The sequence below is a fragment of the Piliocolobus tephrosceles genome, chromosome 3 (genome assembly GCF_002776525.5).
Source record: "Piliocolobus tephrosceles isolate RC106 chromosome 3, ASM277652v3, whole genome shotgun sequence".
Classification (NCBI taxonomy): Eukaryota; Metazoa; Chordata; class Mammalia; order Primates; family Cercopithecidae; genus Piliocolobus; species Piliocolobus tephrosceles.
Genome location: NC_045436.1, coordinates 47,968,915 through 47,984,685, shown reverse-complemented (window position 1 = coordinate 47,984,685; position 15,771 = coordinate 47,968,915). Strand labels below are relative to the sequence as shown.

Here is a 15,771-nt window from a genome sequence, read left to right as displayed (position 1 = left end):
GTGTCCTTGTGTCTTCTCTGCAGGTGTCCCGGCAGGTAGAGGAGGAGGCCGGTGGCTGGTGTTCCTGCAAGGCGGGGCTGGGACTCCTCCATGTCCTTACGCTCGCCCTGCAGGTTCTGCGCCCCAGGACCCGGCAGGGACGGAAACAGGCCGGGAAGTAGTGACACCTGGGGCAGTCAGTCATCCAGGACCCGCCGCCACCAGCCCCACCCCCAGTCTCTGCAGGAGGTGTTTGTCTTCGCCTCTGCTCCCGGCTGTTTCTCTTTCACTTTTCTTTTCGCCAGTGGTTGGGACTCCGGGTGGAAGGCGCCCGGGGGAATCCCAGCTGACTCGCTCACTGCCTTCGAAGTCCGGCGTTCCCCGGGAGGCAACTGGGTGGCCGCACCCTCCCGGCTGCGGTGGCTGTCGTCCCCCACCCTGCAGCCAGGACTTGATGGAGGTACAGAGCTCGGCTTCTCTGCTTTGGGAGGGGAGTGGTGGTGGTTGAAAGGGCGATGGTATTTTCCCCGAAAGCCTACGCCCGGGGCCCCTCCCAGCTCCAGAGGTACCCTCTGGTCTACCCAACTGGCCCGGCTGCCCCGCCCTCTCCTGGGGAAAACTTAGTCGCAATTTCAGTTTTTGGTTTTTCCCCTAATGACACTTTAATGACACTTCCGAGGCTCTCCTCGCCATCCTCCGGCTTCCGGAGGAGCGCAGATCACAGATCCCTTTGCCCCTGGCGTGCGACTCCCTACTGCGCTGCGCTCTTAAGGCGTTCCAGCCTGCTGGCTAGCGCAAGGCGGGCCGGGCACCCTGCGCTCCGCTGGGAGGGTGAGGGACGCGCCTCTGGTGGCCCCAGCCAAGCTGCCGGTTTCTGAGAAGACGCTGTCCCGCAGCCCTGAGGGCTGAGTTCTGCACCCGGTCAAGCTCAGGAAGGCCAAGGAAAGGTACCGCAGCTCCCTGTTCCTAACTGCTCCCGCCCCAAACTCCCTGTGGGCCGGTGCAGATGTTTGTGCGTGCGCGTCTATCTCTACCTTTGCAAAATCAAATTATCGCCCTCTTCTTTGCTTGCACATGTCTTCTGGGAGAGAAATTTGCAGGAATGGATAGTGCTTGGCAGTCAGGACTGGGTCTGTATTGGTTCCAACTCTGAGCCAGCCAGTTATCTATTAGAGAAGCAATCGTGTATCTAGAATGCCAAAGGAACTTGGAAAAAATAAGAGCGAATTTCACTAAAATAAAATCGTTATTCACGGTGGCTTTTAAATGAAAATCCAGCTAATTTTTTCAAGTGTTATTAAGACCGCATGTTACTAGGGTATACAGTTCTTTTGACTTTATGTAATTCCATGCATTAAAAACTATGTTGACTTCAAAGTATGTGTAAACCAAACTAATTATTAAATGACCCTTACAACAGATTCTTAAATAGGATGAGTCAGCAATTTCAAAACTGGAAGTGAAGTGGTGGTCACCAGCTAGTTTCCTTTACATATTTTTAAACTACTTTCTAGTATTATGATACTGGTGGTGGCCAACTAAGTGGTCGTCATCCTTATCTTGTCAGTGTGGTGAAAGAGGCCATATTAGCTAGACTGAATTCTTGCTCTAGTATTACAGAATAAACTGGTGATTATGCATCCTGCCACGTAGAGGAGGCAAGGTGAACCACTCTACTGAAAGTATCAAGATACAATACACTTTTGGAAGGCTGAGGCGAGAATATAGCTTGAGACCAGGAGTTCCAGGATATAGTGAGCTATGATCTGCCACTGTGCTCCAGCCTGTCAAAAAAATAAATAAATAAAAAAGATATAATACAGGTTAAAAATTTAAACTCCTCTTGTTTTCGTGTTAAATAATGTGATCAACAGAGACAGGAGATACAAGATACAAGGGAATGAACATAAAGATATATAAAAAGAAGAACTGAAAACACAGCGAAAGCCATTTAGATAGAAAAAGTGAAGAAAAAGCTAGTTTTACTTAAAGTTAACAAGTATCGTAGAGATCTTAAGGTTCGTTATGATTGTCTTAGTTTCGTATCCTTACATTTCTGTTTTCTCACAGAATTTTAGTCAATCAGAAGAGCCTCTCCTGCGGTATCATTTGCTTTGCAACATGACAGAAAAGGGTCCAATGGAACTTCTGATAGGCAGGGTGTTCCCATACTTTTGGTTTCACTGTTCCCTGCTGATTTGGAGTGGCAACTCCAGAACCTGATGGGAAGCTATAGTTCTGGTTTGAATTTATCTGCAGACTACTGGTGATTAAAATGACGCTCTTTTGTTTTAATCCTTGAAATTAATGTAGCAAATATCAACAGCTATATTGCAAGGCACAATGTTTGTCAATGAAATATTTGTTTATACATTTCCTTGGGGGATGGAGAAAAACAGTGCCTTAAAGTTTATTGAAATAGCTTTTGGAAATGGAAGGTTTTAAAGCCTACGGGATACTCATCTCAGATTTGCTGCCTCTAATGGATTTCAGAATAGCTAGAAAAGGAGCCCTGAAATGCTGGGTACATGTGGATTTTTCTCAGGAAAATATCCGCAACTTTGGTCAGCTTTTTAAATGCGTCTCTGACCCAAAACAGTTTTAAATCTTTCAGAAATATAGACTACTGTCCTTTTCTCCTCATCTCTCCTGGAGTTTAATGTTGAGTTCTGCTCACTGTGTTAACTATTTTTCTGAGGGTTAGCTAATGATAATACAGAGTTCTGTCTTCAGACCCATAACTTAAGTTATGAGAAACAGTATGAATAATAACTAACATTGTTGAGTTCTTACTATGTATCAGACATTGTTCTAAGGATGTATTTTTTAAAAACATCATAATAAACTTATGTGGTAGGCAATATATTTTACAGCTGAGGAAATTCTCAAGGTCACAGAGCTAGAAAGTGGTAGAGCTGGAATTCCAACTCAGACAAGTTTAAAATTGTTGGTATTTATGGAGGATGGTATTATCTGCATAAAAATATTTCCTACAATTTGACAGTGATAATCAATCCCTATTTATTGTCAGGCAGCATTGTAATGGTAGAATGTTGGTTGTAAAATAATGTTTGTATGGTACTTGTGCAATTGACATTATTATGTATTTAAGGATTATTTTTCTAATCAAATAATATTCATTTGAGTATCAATATGTGTTTGGTTCATTGGAGAAATTTCTTTTATGGTCCCCGAATGAAAACATTTGTCTAATTTGCATCACTTTTTGCTGAGAGAGCTTGACAAATAGTAGGCAAATGTGGACTGATCTAGATATCTATCTCCGCCTATCTGTGTATCCATTCATCCATACAACTAGAAGACTGGGATTCATGGAGAGGTCAGAGAAGAAGAGTTTTCCATAATATCACAACTGGTGATGATAAGGTTAACCATTTGGGACATCCTCTTTTCAGAAGGCGTTATGGTAGAATGGTTGGCAAGAAGCCAGTTCTTTTACTCAATATTAGCTCTTTGATTTACTTACCCAGTGATTATAGTAACTGCATGAGACTACCGACACTAAACATTGCTTAAATACCTGCTGCTGTCCTATAGGAATGGGTTGGATGGAAACATTCCATAGAGGATTTGAAGGAAAAATTGTTGTTTTAGTGAGTACTGGAATGCATTAACTAACACCTATTTGATGGTGAATTTCACTAATTCAATACTATCAAGTATATGTCTATATGTGTGCATATATGCCTATATATGTGTATATATACTGTATATGTGTGTATATGTGTGTTTATGTATATTTTGTACTGTACCATTTGTTAACAGCTGTGGGCAGACAAGGGCTACTTTTTACTCAGCTTCCAGACTGTATTGACTAGGTAAACATAAGTAGCTAAGAAATCTTGACAGAAAGCCTGAAACACAAATTATTGTTATTAATAGTGCCATTCCAGCAGGAACCTAATGTGAATTTGAAAGTTACAAAGAGGAAGCCTGTGCTATGTTTCAGGCACCATACTGGCCCTTCGTCTGTATGTCCTCACTGAATTTGACTAACCATTGCATTTTTATCCTGAATTTACAAAGAAAAAAAAGGCATGCAGAGTTTCACTTGCATTAGGACACAACTGTGTAAGACAGACACTCCAATGAGATTTATCTTGATTCTAATGTTAATGCCCCTTTTTGGATATCATATGTATTCTCGGCTAAGAAAACTCAGGTGTTCAGTGTACTGAAAACTAAAATGCTGCCATCCTTACCTTGAAATAGACCCTGGTCACCATTTGGGGTGATTTAATGGTATTTATTAATTTGCCTATGTAAAGGAATATTGCCTTATTTATTTATTTTGGACACAGTCTTGCTCTGTCTCCCAGGCTGGAGTGCAGTGGCGCAATCTCGGCTCACTGCAACCTCCGCCTCCCGGCTTCACGCCATTCTCCCACCTCAGCCTCCTGAATAGCTGGGACTACAGATGCCTGCCACCAGCCTGGCTAATTTTTTTTGTATTTTTAGTAGATACGGGGTTTCACCATGTTAGCCAGGATGGTCTTAATCTCCTGAAATCGTGATCCGCCCATCTCGGTCCCCCAAAGTGCCAGGATTACAGGCTTGAGCCACCGTGCCTGGCCAGAATATTGCCCTTTTTTAAATAAATTTAAAAAAAAAGTTGTTTAGTGCTGGAGTCAGAAAGAGAAGAAAAAGAGGCTCTTTGATCTCAGTTTAGTTCAATAATACTTTTTGTCCACATTTCACATCCAGAGCCAGAGTATTTGTATGCGCTTATTTTATAGTGTTTCATCCCACTGCAGGGGCAGAAGACTCTATGTAGACCATATAAAATTGGATTTTTAAAAGTCTGCATGTAATACACAGTTGTTTCTTCTCTAAATGCTAATGGTTCCTCCAAGTGCTGACAGGATGCAGACAAGATGAGGAAAGTGACAAATTATTTTGTGAAATGAGGGAATTGAAACTGCAAATGGTTCTAGCACAGGAAAATATGATGGTTGTAAGGTTGATGGGGGGGTGGCCGTGGGGGTGAGCTCTGCTTGCCATTGTGACACATCAAAGGAGCCTAGAGAGGGTCTTTGGTCCTTTGTATCACTGAGTGCTACTTCTCCTTCCCGGGTATTTTGCTCATGTGCCTTCCAATAGAAATTTGACAAAGTAGTCCTTGCACACTGTTAGCACTGACCTCTAAAATTATCAAATAATTATTTCTTAATTGAACATTTGATAAAGATTTTATATTTTTAGGTCATTTGCTCTCCTGACTCATCTGCAACAAAAATAAGTACATAAAACTTGATCTTTTATTGGAAGGATTTTTATTGTGAAAATTATTCTTGCTTATGTTATTTAAAATATTATCATTACAAAATTAATCAAAGGAACCATTAATTTTTGGCAAGTGATTATTAAGCATAAAACTAAAATAACATTGGAAATACGTATCATACAAGTAGATGTGCCAATGCTTTGATTAAATATGTCTCTTATATCAACTTTTCAAATCACCCCTTTATTTGGCATCCTGGTGAGGCAAGACACATGTTAAGATTCTGGATAGGGAGAGATAGGCATTTTTTTCCTAAAGTGGGAGAAGGGTAATTATGAAAGAGGAAGTGAGGAAGGAGAACTTGCCAGAAATCTGCCTGCTTTGGGCACATATCAGTCATATCTCTGGTAAAAGGGGCTCCTGTGCAAGTAACGGATCTTGAAATTGGTTCCTTTAGAACCCTCTATGCCCACAAACCCCCGGGAAAGTTGTAGGGTACGCCAGAGGTGTGTGTTGTTCAGTTGGGATATATAGTTCAGCCTTCTTTCCCACACCCTCCCTTTGGCTTCTGGATTACCATGGGTTACTGTGCTTAAAGCAAAGCACAGGGAGTGGGATGGAGAGCAGTAAAGAGCCTGGGCTAACTTCTGTAGAGGTTTCCCACTGGAGACTAGTGGGAAATAAGCTCTAAAAGGGCTTGGGTAGCCTCTGCAGTGAAGTCTCCTCTTCAGCTGCAGTCACCCTGCCTCAGTGTTCCAGACACACTTGCCATTCTTTGTCAGCCTTCCTGGGTCCTGCTCAAAATGTTAACCCTCTAGAACATTTTCTGTCCCCACCTACTGCCCAGCCAGAATTATTTTCTCCCTTACATGAATTCTTCTGGTGCAGTCTGCATTCCCTCATAACAACTTTAATGTCTGTAAACTCATTTTTATGTGTCTGTCTCTACACTTACATTCTGAGTAAGGACAATGTGCTCCATGTGCTTAGCAGAGGGTTGGTCAGAGTCTATTAGGATTGGCTTCAGTAAGAGTCAGTCATCATTCAGGGGTTTGACAGCTAAGCGGACAACTGTAAAAGAGGTAGGAAACATAAGTAATATAGCAAAATAATGTTGGAATACTGTAATAAAAATAGCATTTTAGGGAAATTAGTTTGAGGTAGAATTTATTGAAGAAAAGACAATTAGAGATAAGGAAACCAGCTAAAAATCTCACAGCTAATTCAGGAGTGTAGTTTCATTCTCATTATCTGCTCAAGGACATGACTCTGGTAATTCATTCTTTCTCTCCATCACCATTTTTTTCTCTCTCTTATGGGTCTTTCCCAATACCATGTAGCCATACTATAATTTGTACCATTTTTAAAAAAGACTCATGTTTTTCTCCTCATGCTTCTCCTCACTTCTATATCTGTTGTTTCTGCCCACAATTTACAGGAAAACTTACAGCATTAACTATATTCTCTGTTTCCAGTTTTCCTCTGTCCATTCTCTCTTGAACCAGGCAGGCTGTCATGTCCACTGCTCCACTAGAAATACACTGGTCAAAGGTACCAAGAACATCCCTTTTATTAAATCCAGTGGTTAGTTCTTGGGTCCCTTCCTATGTACCCTTTCAGCAGGACCTGAGAGATCTTCATGTGGCTTCCAAGCCACTCCCCTTCTCCTTATTTTCCTTTTACCTTACCAGCACCAATTTCAGTCTCCTTTTACTTTACCAGCAACAATTTCAGTCTCTGGCTGGTTCCTAATTTCTCTAACATGTAAACATAGCAGTCTGGGGACTCAGTCCTTAGGTCTGTTCTCTATCTGTACTCTCTGTCTTGGTGATCTCATCTAGTGTCATGGGTTTTAATCCCTTCTTACATTGATGATTCACAAATGTACATGTGAATCTAGCCATAACCTCTCCCCTGAACTCCAGACTCATTTAGCAGTCTATTTATCTGTTATTCACCCATCTCTGATTGGATGCCTAATACTCACTGGATTCCTGCCTTTAGTGCCATATCTGCTTGCTCCACCTTCTTCCTCATCTTACTTGATGGCAGTTTCATTCTCTTAGTTCCATAGATAATCAATCAATCTGTCTTGGATTTGTCCTTAGCATCTCTTTTATGTCATATTCCACGTTGAATCTGCCACCAAATTATTTAGCTAGGCCTTCAAAATATATGCCACATCCTATCTCTTCTCACCCTTTTTTTCACTACTGTCACCTGGGTTCAAGTTGCTGTCATGTCTCACAGTATTATTGCAAAAGTGCCTGCTGCTTGTCCCCTCATCTCCACTACAGCCTGTTCTCAGCATCGCAGCCACAGTGTTTCGGTTACCTGTCCCTGCATCAAAAGGATCAATAACCATAAAACAAGAACAAAACAAAACAACACCCCCGGAACTTAGTGACTTGAATAACAATAATTTGTTATTTATCATGATCTTGTAATCTGGGCTACTTTCGTCTGCTTGACTCCTCCTAGGCTGCTGGAGATGAGACATTCAAGAAGGCATCTTCCTTCACATGTCTAGAACATCAGCTTGGATAGCTGGAAAGCTTATGCTGGCGAGGCATCCATCTCTCTTTATGTGACCTCTATACATGGCTAACTTGGACTTTACATCATGTTGGTCTCAAATAGTTGTACCATTGAACTAATGATTGACTTTCAGGATCCCCTATAGCTTGTCTTGTTATGGCATCAAACTCAGACTTTAAGTCTCTAAACTGGATCTCCAGATGAGGATGATATTTCTCTGATGTAGTTTCTTGAGTGCAGAAACCTATAACTAAAAAGATAGGTTATCTGTGACCTTCCCCTTGTCCCAACATACAACGGTAAAACAAAAATAGGACAATTGCTTTAAACAATACAATTTCAAAACAAGACAATAGAAGGCGTGTAACAGTCGCTAGTCCATAGCAAGTCTAAATAGAGCTGGCATATGTCCCAGTTCTTGCTCTGGAAGCAATACATGTTCCTGATTAAGGTTTAAATTTGTTCCCTAGGAATCGTTCTCTGTGGCTTTTAACTTTACCTTTTGTACTTTGGGCTCTTTTTCTCATTCTTTCTTTCTTTTCTATGAGAAATAATTTTTGCTATTCGTTGCAGTAATGTAGCCTGCCTTCCTGATGTTAGAGCGTTGATAATTTAGAGACTTTTGTATACTCGCTTTTGTTTAACTGCTTTTTGTTTTTAAGTTCAATGATATTTAAAATTTGCGGGGCTTCCTATGAATTTTATTGAGATTCATTCACTTCGTTAGATAAAAGACATAACCAGCAAATCCTTGAGACAAGTTCCACTTTAATTTGTTGGGAAATCGAGATGCCATGGAAACCCTTAGCATTTTTAGAAGCCCTTTGACTAGTTAGAAAGGTCTATGAGGCACCACTTTAAATCTTTCAGAGTTCTTAATGAAGGGCCTCCCTGCCATACAACTGATTTGATCTTCAACCTGAGAGCACATGTAATAGTACACCCTGGATTTGATCTTTGCTCTGAAACTACTTATTTCTTGGAGAATCTTTTACTGCCTGGAAAGGCAAGAATGAGAACAGTTGCTATTTTCCAATCTAGCAAGTCTTAGGTTGAACTATTTCATCACTGTGTTTCTGGCCTTCACTGAGAGTGTCCTTGCCTCTCTCCAGGTGTCTTCCCACCACTCAATTACTAATTTCCATATAATAAACTACTCCAAAACTTAGTGGTGTAAAATAAGAACCATTTTATTTTCTCAAACCTAAGAATTAGGACAAGTTACAAAGAGAATGACTTGTATCTACACTGCAATGTATATGGCCTCAGCTGGTATGACTCAATGGTCAAGGGATGTCTGAGATGGCTCAGACATTAAGTCACATATAGAGAGCCTCAGTTCCAGCTGTTGTATGGGCCCCTTGGCTCTCCTTCTCTTAGTCTTTCCACATGGCTAAACTGGACTTTCTCACAGCATGATAGTTTCAGGGTTGTCAGACTCTTCACAACTTGACCAACTTCTATAAGAGAGGAAGTTGGAGCTGTAATCACTTAAGGCTTGGATATGCAATTTCCAGACTGTAACATTTGTTTTATTCTTTTGGGAAAAGTAAGTCAGAAGACCACCCAGATTGAAGGGGAGAGGACAAAGATTCCACCTCTTGATGAGTAGAGTGTCATGCATGTTCATGGGAGGAAGACATTGATTGATGGCAGCTGTCTTTGGAGATTATCCACCACAAAGGATAATTCCGTTAAAATATTAATCAGGTTATGCCATTCCTCTATTCCAACGCCCCCACGGTTCTTTCGTCTCACTCTAATAAAAGCCAAATTCTGTTACAGTGGATATTAAGTCTCTAAGTGAGTTGTACCCCGATGTCTGCCATCTACTACTCTTTCCTTAGCTCACTGAGTCAGTTACACTGGCACCTTTTCTATTCATCAACCATACTACTATGTTCTTGTCGAAGAGTCTTTTACCTTGCTGTTCCTTCTTCCTAGAATGCTTTTCTCTCAGATATCACCCTCTTCCCCATACCTGCTTTGGGGTTTTGCTCAAATATCCCTGTTGCAATGAAGTAATCCTTGACTCATGTACTTCAAATTGCAGCCTCCCCAGCACTCCCTGTCCCAATCCTGTTTGGGAATTCAATTTATTTTTCAGATTTTGGAAAGTAATATAGTGTGTTTACTATATATCATGTAACGACCAAGCTTATTCAGATACTTCCTCAAAAGGGAATAAATACTGCTTACACATAGTCTAATGTTAGTTCAGTTTGTGTTTTGTTAACCAGTGAATTAAGGAGAAACTTTCAGTTTTTAGAGCTTTTTTGATTTAATATTTCACATAAGGAACTATGGACTTATATGTGTGATTGAATTATTTGATTATTAATATCTCCCTTCATTAGAATATGAATATGAAAGTCCAATTTATGCAGTTTTGTTATTTTATTCATTGTTATATTCCCATCACCTATTAGTGCCAGACATATGGTAGTGTCTCAACAAATATTTGCTTGAGTGTTTAAAGCAATATTTGAAGCAAAAATGAATGAGGGAATGAATGGATTAATGGATGCTAAGTAGTAGGGTACTGCAAATAGAATGGAGAATAGAAAGACAAGCTAATTTCAAGGAAGATGTTCTATTTATTCATTGAATTGATTTTGGCAATTCAGCAGTTAATGATTTTGAGTGCCTAATATGGGTTGGGCACCTACCTAAATACTTGACTGGTCTGGATTGAATAGGAGGAGCAGAGCACAGGGAAGAGTCAGAGGATGCCCAAGATTTTAACCACGAGAGTCAGGAAAGATAAACACGTTAGGAACAGATATATATTACAGCTAACACATGGGGCAAGGTAGGGGAATGGATGAACTTGATTTTAGAAATATCACAATAGAGCTAGAAGTGGAACAAACCACTTAAAATGTCCTGTAAGTGATTAGAAGTGCTAGATTGAAGATTGGATGAACTATTTGTACAAGAGATTTCAGTTTGTGAGTTAAGTAAAAATTATTGGTTAAAACAAGTGGTCAGGCTTTTTCCCCAGGAGGTAAATGTATATATAGGTGGTTTAGGGTCACATAAGACAATCAGAAGGACTGTCACTGAGCTAAGCACCCTGAAAGAGGAGATGTTCAGGAAGGCCTTCGAGGAGGGATTGGCCAGCTCCCAGGTCTTCAAAAGAGAAGGCCAGGCTTTTTACACCTCCTATCCCTTGCCTGCCTGTCATACTTGCTCTGCCTGCTGCTATCTAGAGGGATTTTAATCCCTTATATGCTTATTCTTACATATTCATCTTTAAAGACTCACTTTCTCTGTGACATTTTCCTGGCCAGATGCCATCTTTACCTCCTGTCTTGCCTCACACCTTTTCTTTGTGAGTTCTCCACCTGATAGATATTTCTTTCATAGTATCTGCAGTGTTTCACTCTATTTACCTGTGTTCATATTGCCTCTTCCACAGGTATATGCTAAAGGTCATAGATGACAAGAGTTGTGGTGGTGGAGTTGGAAGGGCTGAAGTTTGAGAAACACTGCATCCTTATGTGTCTAACACCTTGCCTGGCACAGAGTAGACCTGTAATAACATTATTCTTGTTGTCAGTGATCCAACATATATCCCCAAGGGGTCAAGTTAGATAAGGTTCTGAGAAAATGAGTTTGACTATATTTGACTCATAGTATATTACTGGTGATCACATGGCTTTTGGGAAACTATTCCCAGCATATTTCTTATTATCAGGGTCAGAAAGGGAAACAGAATTTTCTGAGGGTGTACTTTGGCCAGGTAACAAATAGAATCTTTACCTTCCTTATTAGGAGTATGAACTTTAGAGAACTGAAAACAAATAGGTTTGTTTAATATTTTGTGCCAGTTTTAATATGGGGGGGATAATTTTATAAATTTGCAAAGTAAGTGCTTCAGTAAATGAAAGGAAATTGAAACAAGTCACACCCTATTCTCTAAATTCCTTCAAACAGAAATCCTTTCATTTTCTTAATTTTATTTGCTGAATATTTTGAGAAGTTATTTCAGTAGGACAAAAAAGAGGTGAGAAATTGTGTGAAAATTATAGTATTGCTGAAATTTAATTTATTTAGTATCTCTTTTCCTGAGGGTTTAAGAGAAGAAATATAGTTTCTTCTCTTGTTATGCTGTTAAAAAATTTGTAGTTACCTCAAATATCAGATTAAAATCTGTATTTGTTAATTTGTATGTAGAATCTCTCGATTCTACCCCTGAAAAGCAGGATCCTTGCAAAGAACCTCTAAAACTGGAAAGATGTGGTTATGCTGATGGCTTATTTGACTTGATATTGAAGCATTCATCTTCTAAACTTTGACCTTTCTTAAGTCAAGCCGTATTACGCTGAGCCACTGCAATTTATAAAACATGGCTTCCAGGCTAAGGTGTTTAATCCGAAGAAGCTAACAGCACACCAAAAGTTCTAAACAATAGTGGATACTTACCTATCACTATCTCTGTACATGACTCCCTGCCAAGTGCTGTGAAGGATAAAAAGATGCAGCACACATGATTCTCTTTAGAAACTTATTATCTAGTGCAACAATTATTGTTTGCAAGTAAAGAGCTGAGTGTCCAGGGTACTGAACTACTGTCAGCCCCTGAACACAACACACTTTCATAGCCAAACATTTGGGACACGTTTCTCTTATTGGAAATGCACTACTTCATCCAGTGTCTGTCTCTTCCTTGCCCCCTTCTCCTCACTCGCCTCCTCCAGAAGTCTCAGTCTGATAATGGCTTCTCTGGGAATATTGTCCTAAATGTCCGGAGTTGGGTTAGGTGTCTTTGATTCTTAACTTCATACCATGAATATTTACATAGTTAACATTTATTTTCATCTATAGTTCCAAGTACATTAACATATGTAGCCTTCTCAAACTCATGAGATACTTTCCTTTGCACTTTTCAGATAAGTAAACTGAAGCACCAGAAAGGGTGGTGACTGGTGCAGGGACTACCAGTAGGAAGTGGTGGAACTGAAGCTTGAACTCAGGTTTCTCTCCCCAGCATGCACACTTCCTATAGAGGGTGTTACCTTGCTGGTGCAATTAATAAGAATTATAAAGATTAAAAGAGAGGAGGTAAAATTTTCATTATAGATGAAAGCCATACAAATTAACAAGCTACTAAAACAAATGAGTTCAGCAAAGTTGCCAGACCAAGATTTTTAAAACTCAGTAACATTTTTCAATACTAAATAAAGCATTAGCTAACATATCACAACAGTAAAACAAACCAGCAACACGACCTTCCCCAGCAGGAGCCTGCTTGCTGCAATTAAATATGGTTTATTTGAGGATAGTCTAGATGGCTCAACATCAGAAAATCTATCAAAATAATCTTGACGATAGAGGAAAAGTTAATGTCAAGTTCTGAGAAGAATAAGAATAGATGGGATTTTCCAAAACTGACTAAAGTATATCTATGAAAAATTTTTGTAAACATCAAATTTAATACAGGGCTCAGAAAAACTTTTTTTGTTTTAAATTTTGGGAGATGATGAGGATGCCAGTGTTGGCACAACTATTCAGTAAAGTAACGAAGATAAAAATAATAATGACCATTCATTTTTATTGAGTATTTACCTATGTGCCAAGCAGTATAAAAGCAAAAGTGTGGTGGATTCCCATTGGTGCAAGGAGATGGTGAAACTCCCATCTTCTTACTCCTCCAAGGTAGAGGTGATAATTGAACTACAGTGAGCCAGGATGAAAAGGAGTTGTTGCAGAGCAATTGTAGGTAGGATGTTCAATTTATTGTTCTGACCCAGAATGTAGCTATTTGGACATAATGGAATGGAGCAAATTACAATGTAGTAGGATTTGGGTGGCAGTAGTGATGGTGTAGGATAGTTAGATCTAAGCTGTGAAATGAAAAAATCCCTCAATATCTACTAATAACTGCACTTTAGATATAGTCAATACATATGGAGGTGCAAGTACCAAACATACTGTAATTATGGATTTTTATGATTGAAGCAGGGCCCTTTTGAAATTAATATGGAGAAGCAGCACAATGCATAGCATATGCCTTGTGCTATGTTAGCTGAATGAACTTCTGGTGAAGAATTAAAGTGGGGATCCAAAACACATTGTTAAATCTCAATTTAACCTCTTTATGTAAAATTGAATAATACATTTAATTTCTCTGCACTTATTATTCTCTTCTTGAAAATTAAGATGATTAGACCAGAGAAATTTCCTTCGGTGTTGAATCTGGTGGTTCAGGGAACCAACATAACATGGATGGATTCTATCATATGCTGAGGTTTTCAACCTGTAATCCTTATAGATGTTACTTAGGCACTGGAAAGGACTTTAGACACCTGCAATCTAATCTCCTTACTTTAAAGACAAGGTAACTGATACTTAAAGACATAAAGTACTGTGCTAGTGTCACATAGCTGTTTAATGACAGAATCAAGCCTTGGGTCCAAGTCTCTAGACCCCAGTCCATTCCATGGTTCTGGTAAGATTAGGAAAGCTCCAAATTTCATTAAGAAGTTCTCAATCTGAATTTTACATGAACTATAGTTTTGGAAATTGTAATATGTTAATGATGAATAGATGGGAATGATGGTAGTCTGTATGGAGTATAAGAAAAGAATAGATGGTGAACACTTCCACCGTTATTTACACAACACATCCAAAGAGAGAGATTCTATGGTGTGCATGTGTATATATACACACCATATATACATATACACACATGCCATCTATATATATATATATAAACACACACTATATATATACACATATACACAATGAAATACTATTCAGCAATAAAAATAATAAAATCATGTCTTTTGCAGCAACACTGATGGAATTGGAGGCCATTATCTCAAGTGAAACAAATTGAAACAGAAAGTGAAATGTGGTATATTGTCACTTAGAAGTGGGGGCTAAGTAATGTGTACACATGGACATGGAATGTGGAATACTAGTCATTGGAGAATCCCAAAGGTTTGGAGGATGGAAAGAGGTTGAGGGATGAGAGATTACTTAATGTGTACAATGTACATTATTCTGGTGATGGTTACACTAAAAGCCCAGACTTTACCTCTATGCAATACGGCCATGTAACAGCACTGCCTTTGTACTCCTTAAATGTATATTTTTTAATGGATATTTGTGGTCCCACCACATGGCCACATTTAATGTTAGTTCCCTAGAAGTATGCTTTATAACTGAATGGAGATAATTTTCTACATTGTATTCTAACCTAGATGATATATATATTCTGTAAGATTTTTCAATTTTCTTTGTTCTCACTCTGTATTTGTCAAAAAAATTTATTAGTAATTTGGTCATGTAAGTTAATAGTGCAGGCTTAGTTACTCAGGGACTGCTCTGGTGCAAGAAAAAAGTTACTCACTTCTGCCTTCTACACCGCTTCACTTTTCATTGCACCACTGCTGAAAAAAGCCCTCCAAATAAATCTGACCTCTTAGACTACAAAAAATGCAGCCATCTTGGGAAACCTGCAACAAGTACACCCAGTAGAAAGGGTCAAAATCTTAAAGATTGTGACAAATCTGTAATCCCACAAAAGGGATGAGGCATGCCAAGTGTTGGATGATGTCTACAAAACCTATTTTCCTTAGACAAAAGCTGAAAGGCATAGAAGTGATATAAAGCAGAGAAAAATGAAAAGCAAAAATTATAAAGATAAGAATGGCAATCTATTTATAATAATGGTTTTGATAACTACCATTTAGATAAGAATAGTTCATGAGGCCAGTGAAAGAGGAGATACAGTACTAAAACTGACCATTCTCCTATCGTGAGGACAGGATCTCTGTTAGCTCTGTCTCAGATAATTTGTACAGCCCAAGTGGAGAAGAAAGAACCAGCAGTGCTATAAAAGATAAGTTCTTCTGTCCAATCTAGGGAGAAAAAAGCAACCACACTGATCACATTAAAGCTCAGGAGTCCAAACACTGCTAGTTGCCAAATAAACTTTATTAATAAAGACAACTTCCCCCTTAGCAGTTTTATAAACACTATTGCTTTTTCATATAGAC

The 15,771-nt window shown here is 39.2% G+C and overlaps 1 protein-coding gene across 3 annotated transcripts in view; it reads left to right on the top strand.

Annotated features, from left to right (window-relative positions):
- Positions 1–251: 251 nt before the first annotated feature.
- The window catches only part of IL15 (interleukin 15), a 98,337-nt gene continuing 82,817 nt past the window's right edge, over positions 252–15,771 (top strand). For 2 of the 3 annotated variants that reach the window (XM_023226005.2, XM_023226003.3), the window contains exon 1: positions 252–439. The gene's annotated coding sequence lies outside the window, so the exon portion shown is untranslated. Of the gene's footprint in view, positions 927–15,771 lie in introns of all 3 variants that reach the window. The other variant, XM_023226004.2, reaches the window with a different exon arrangement.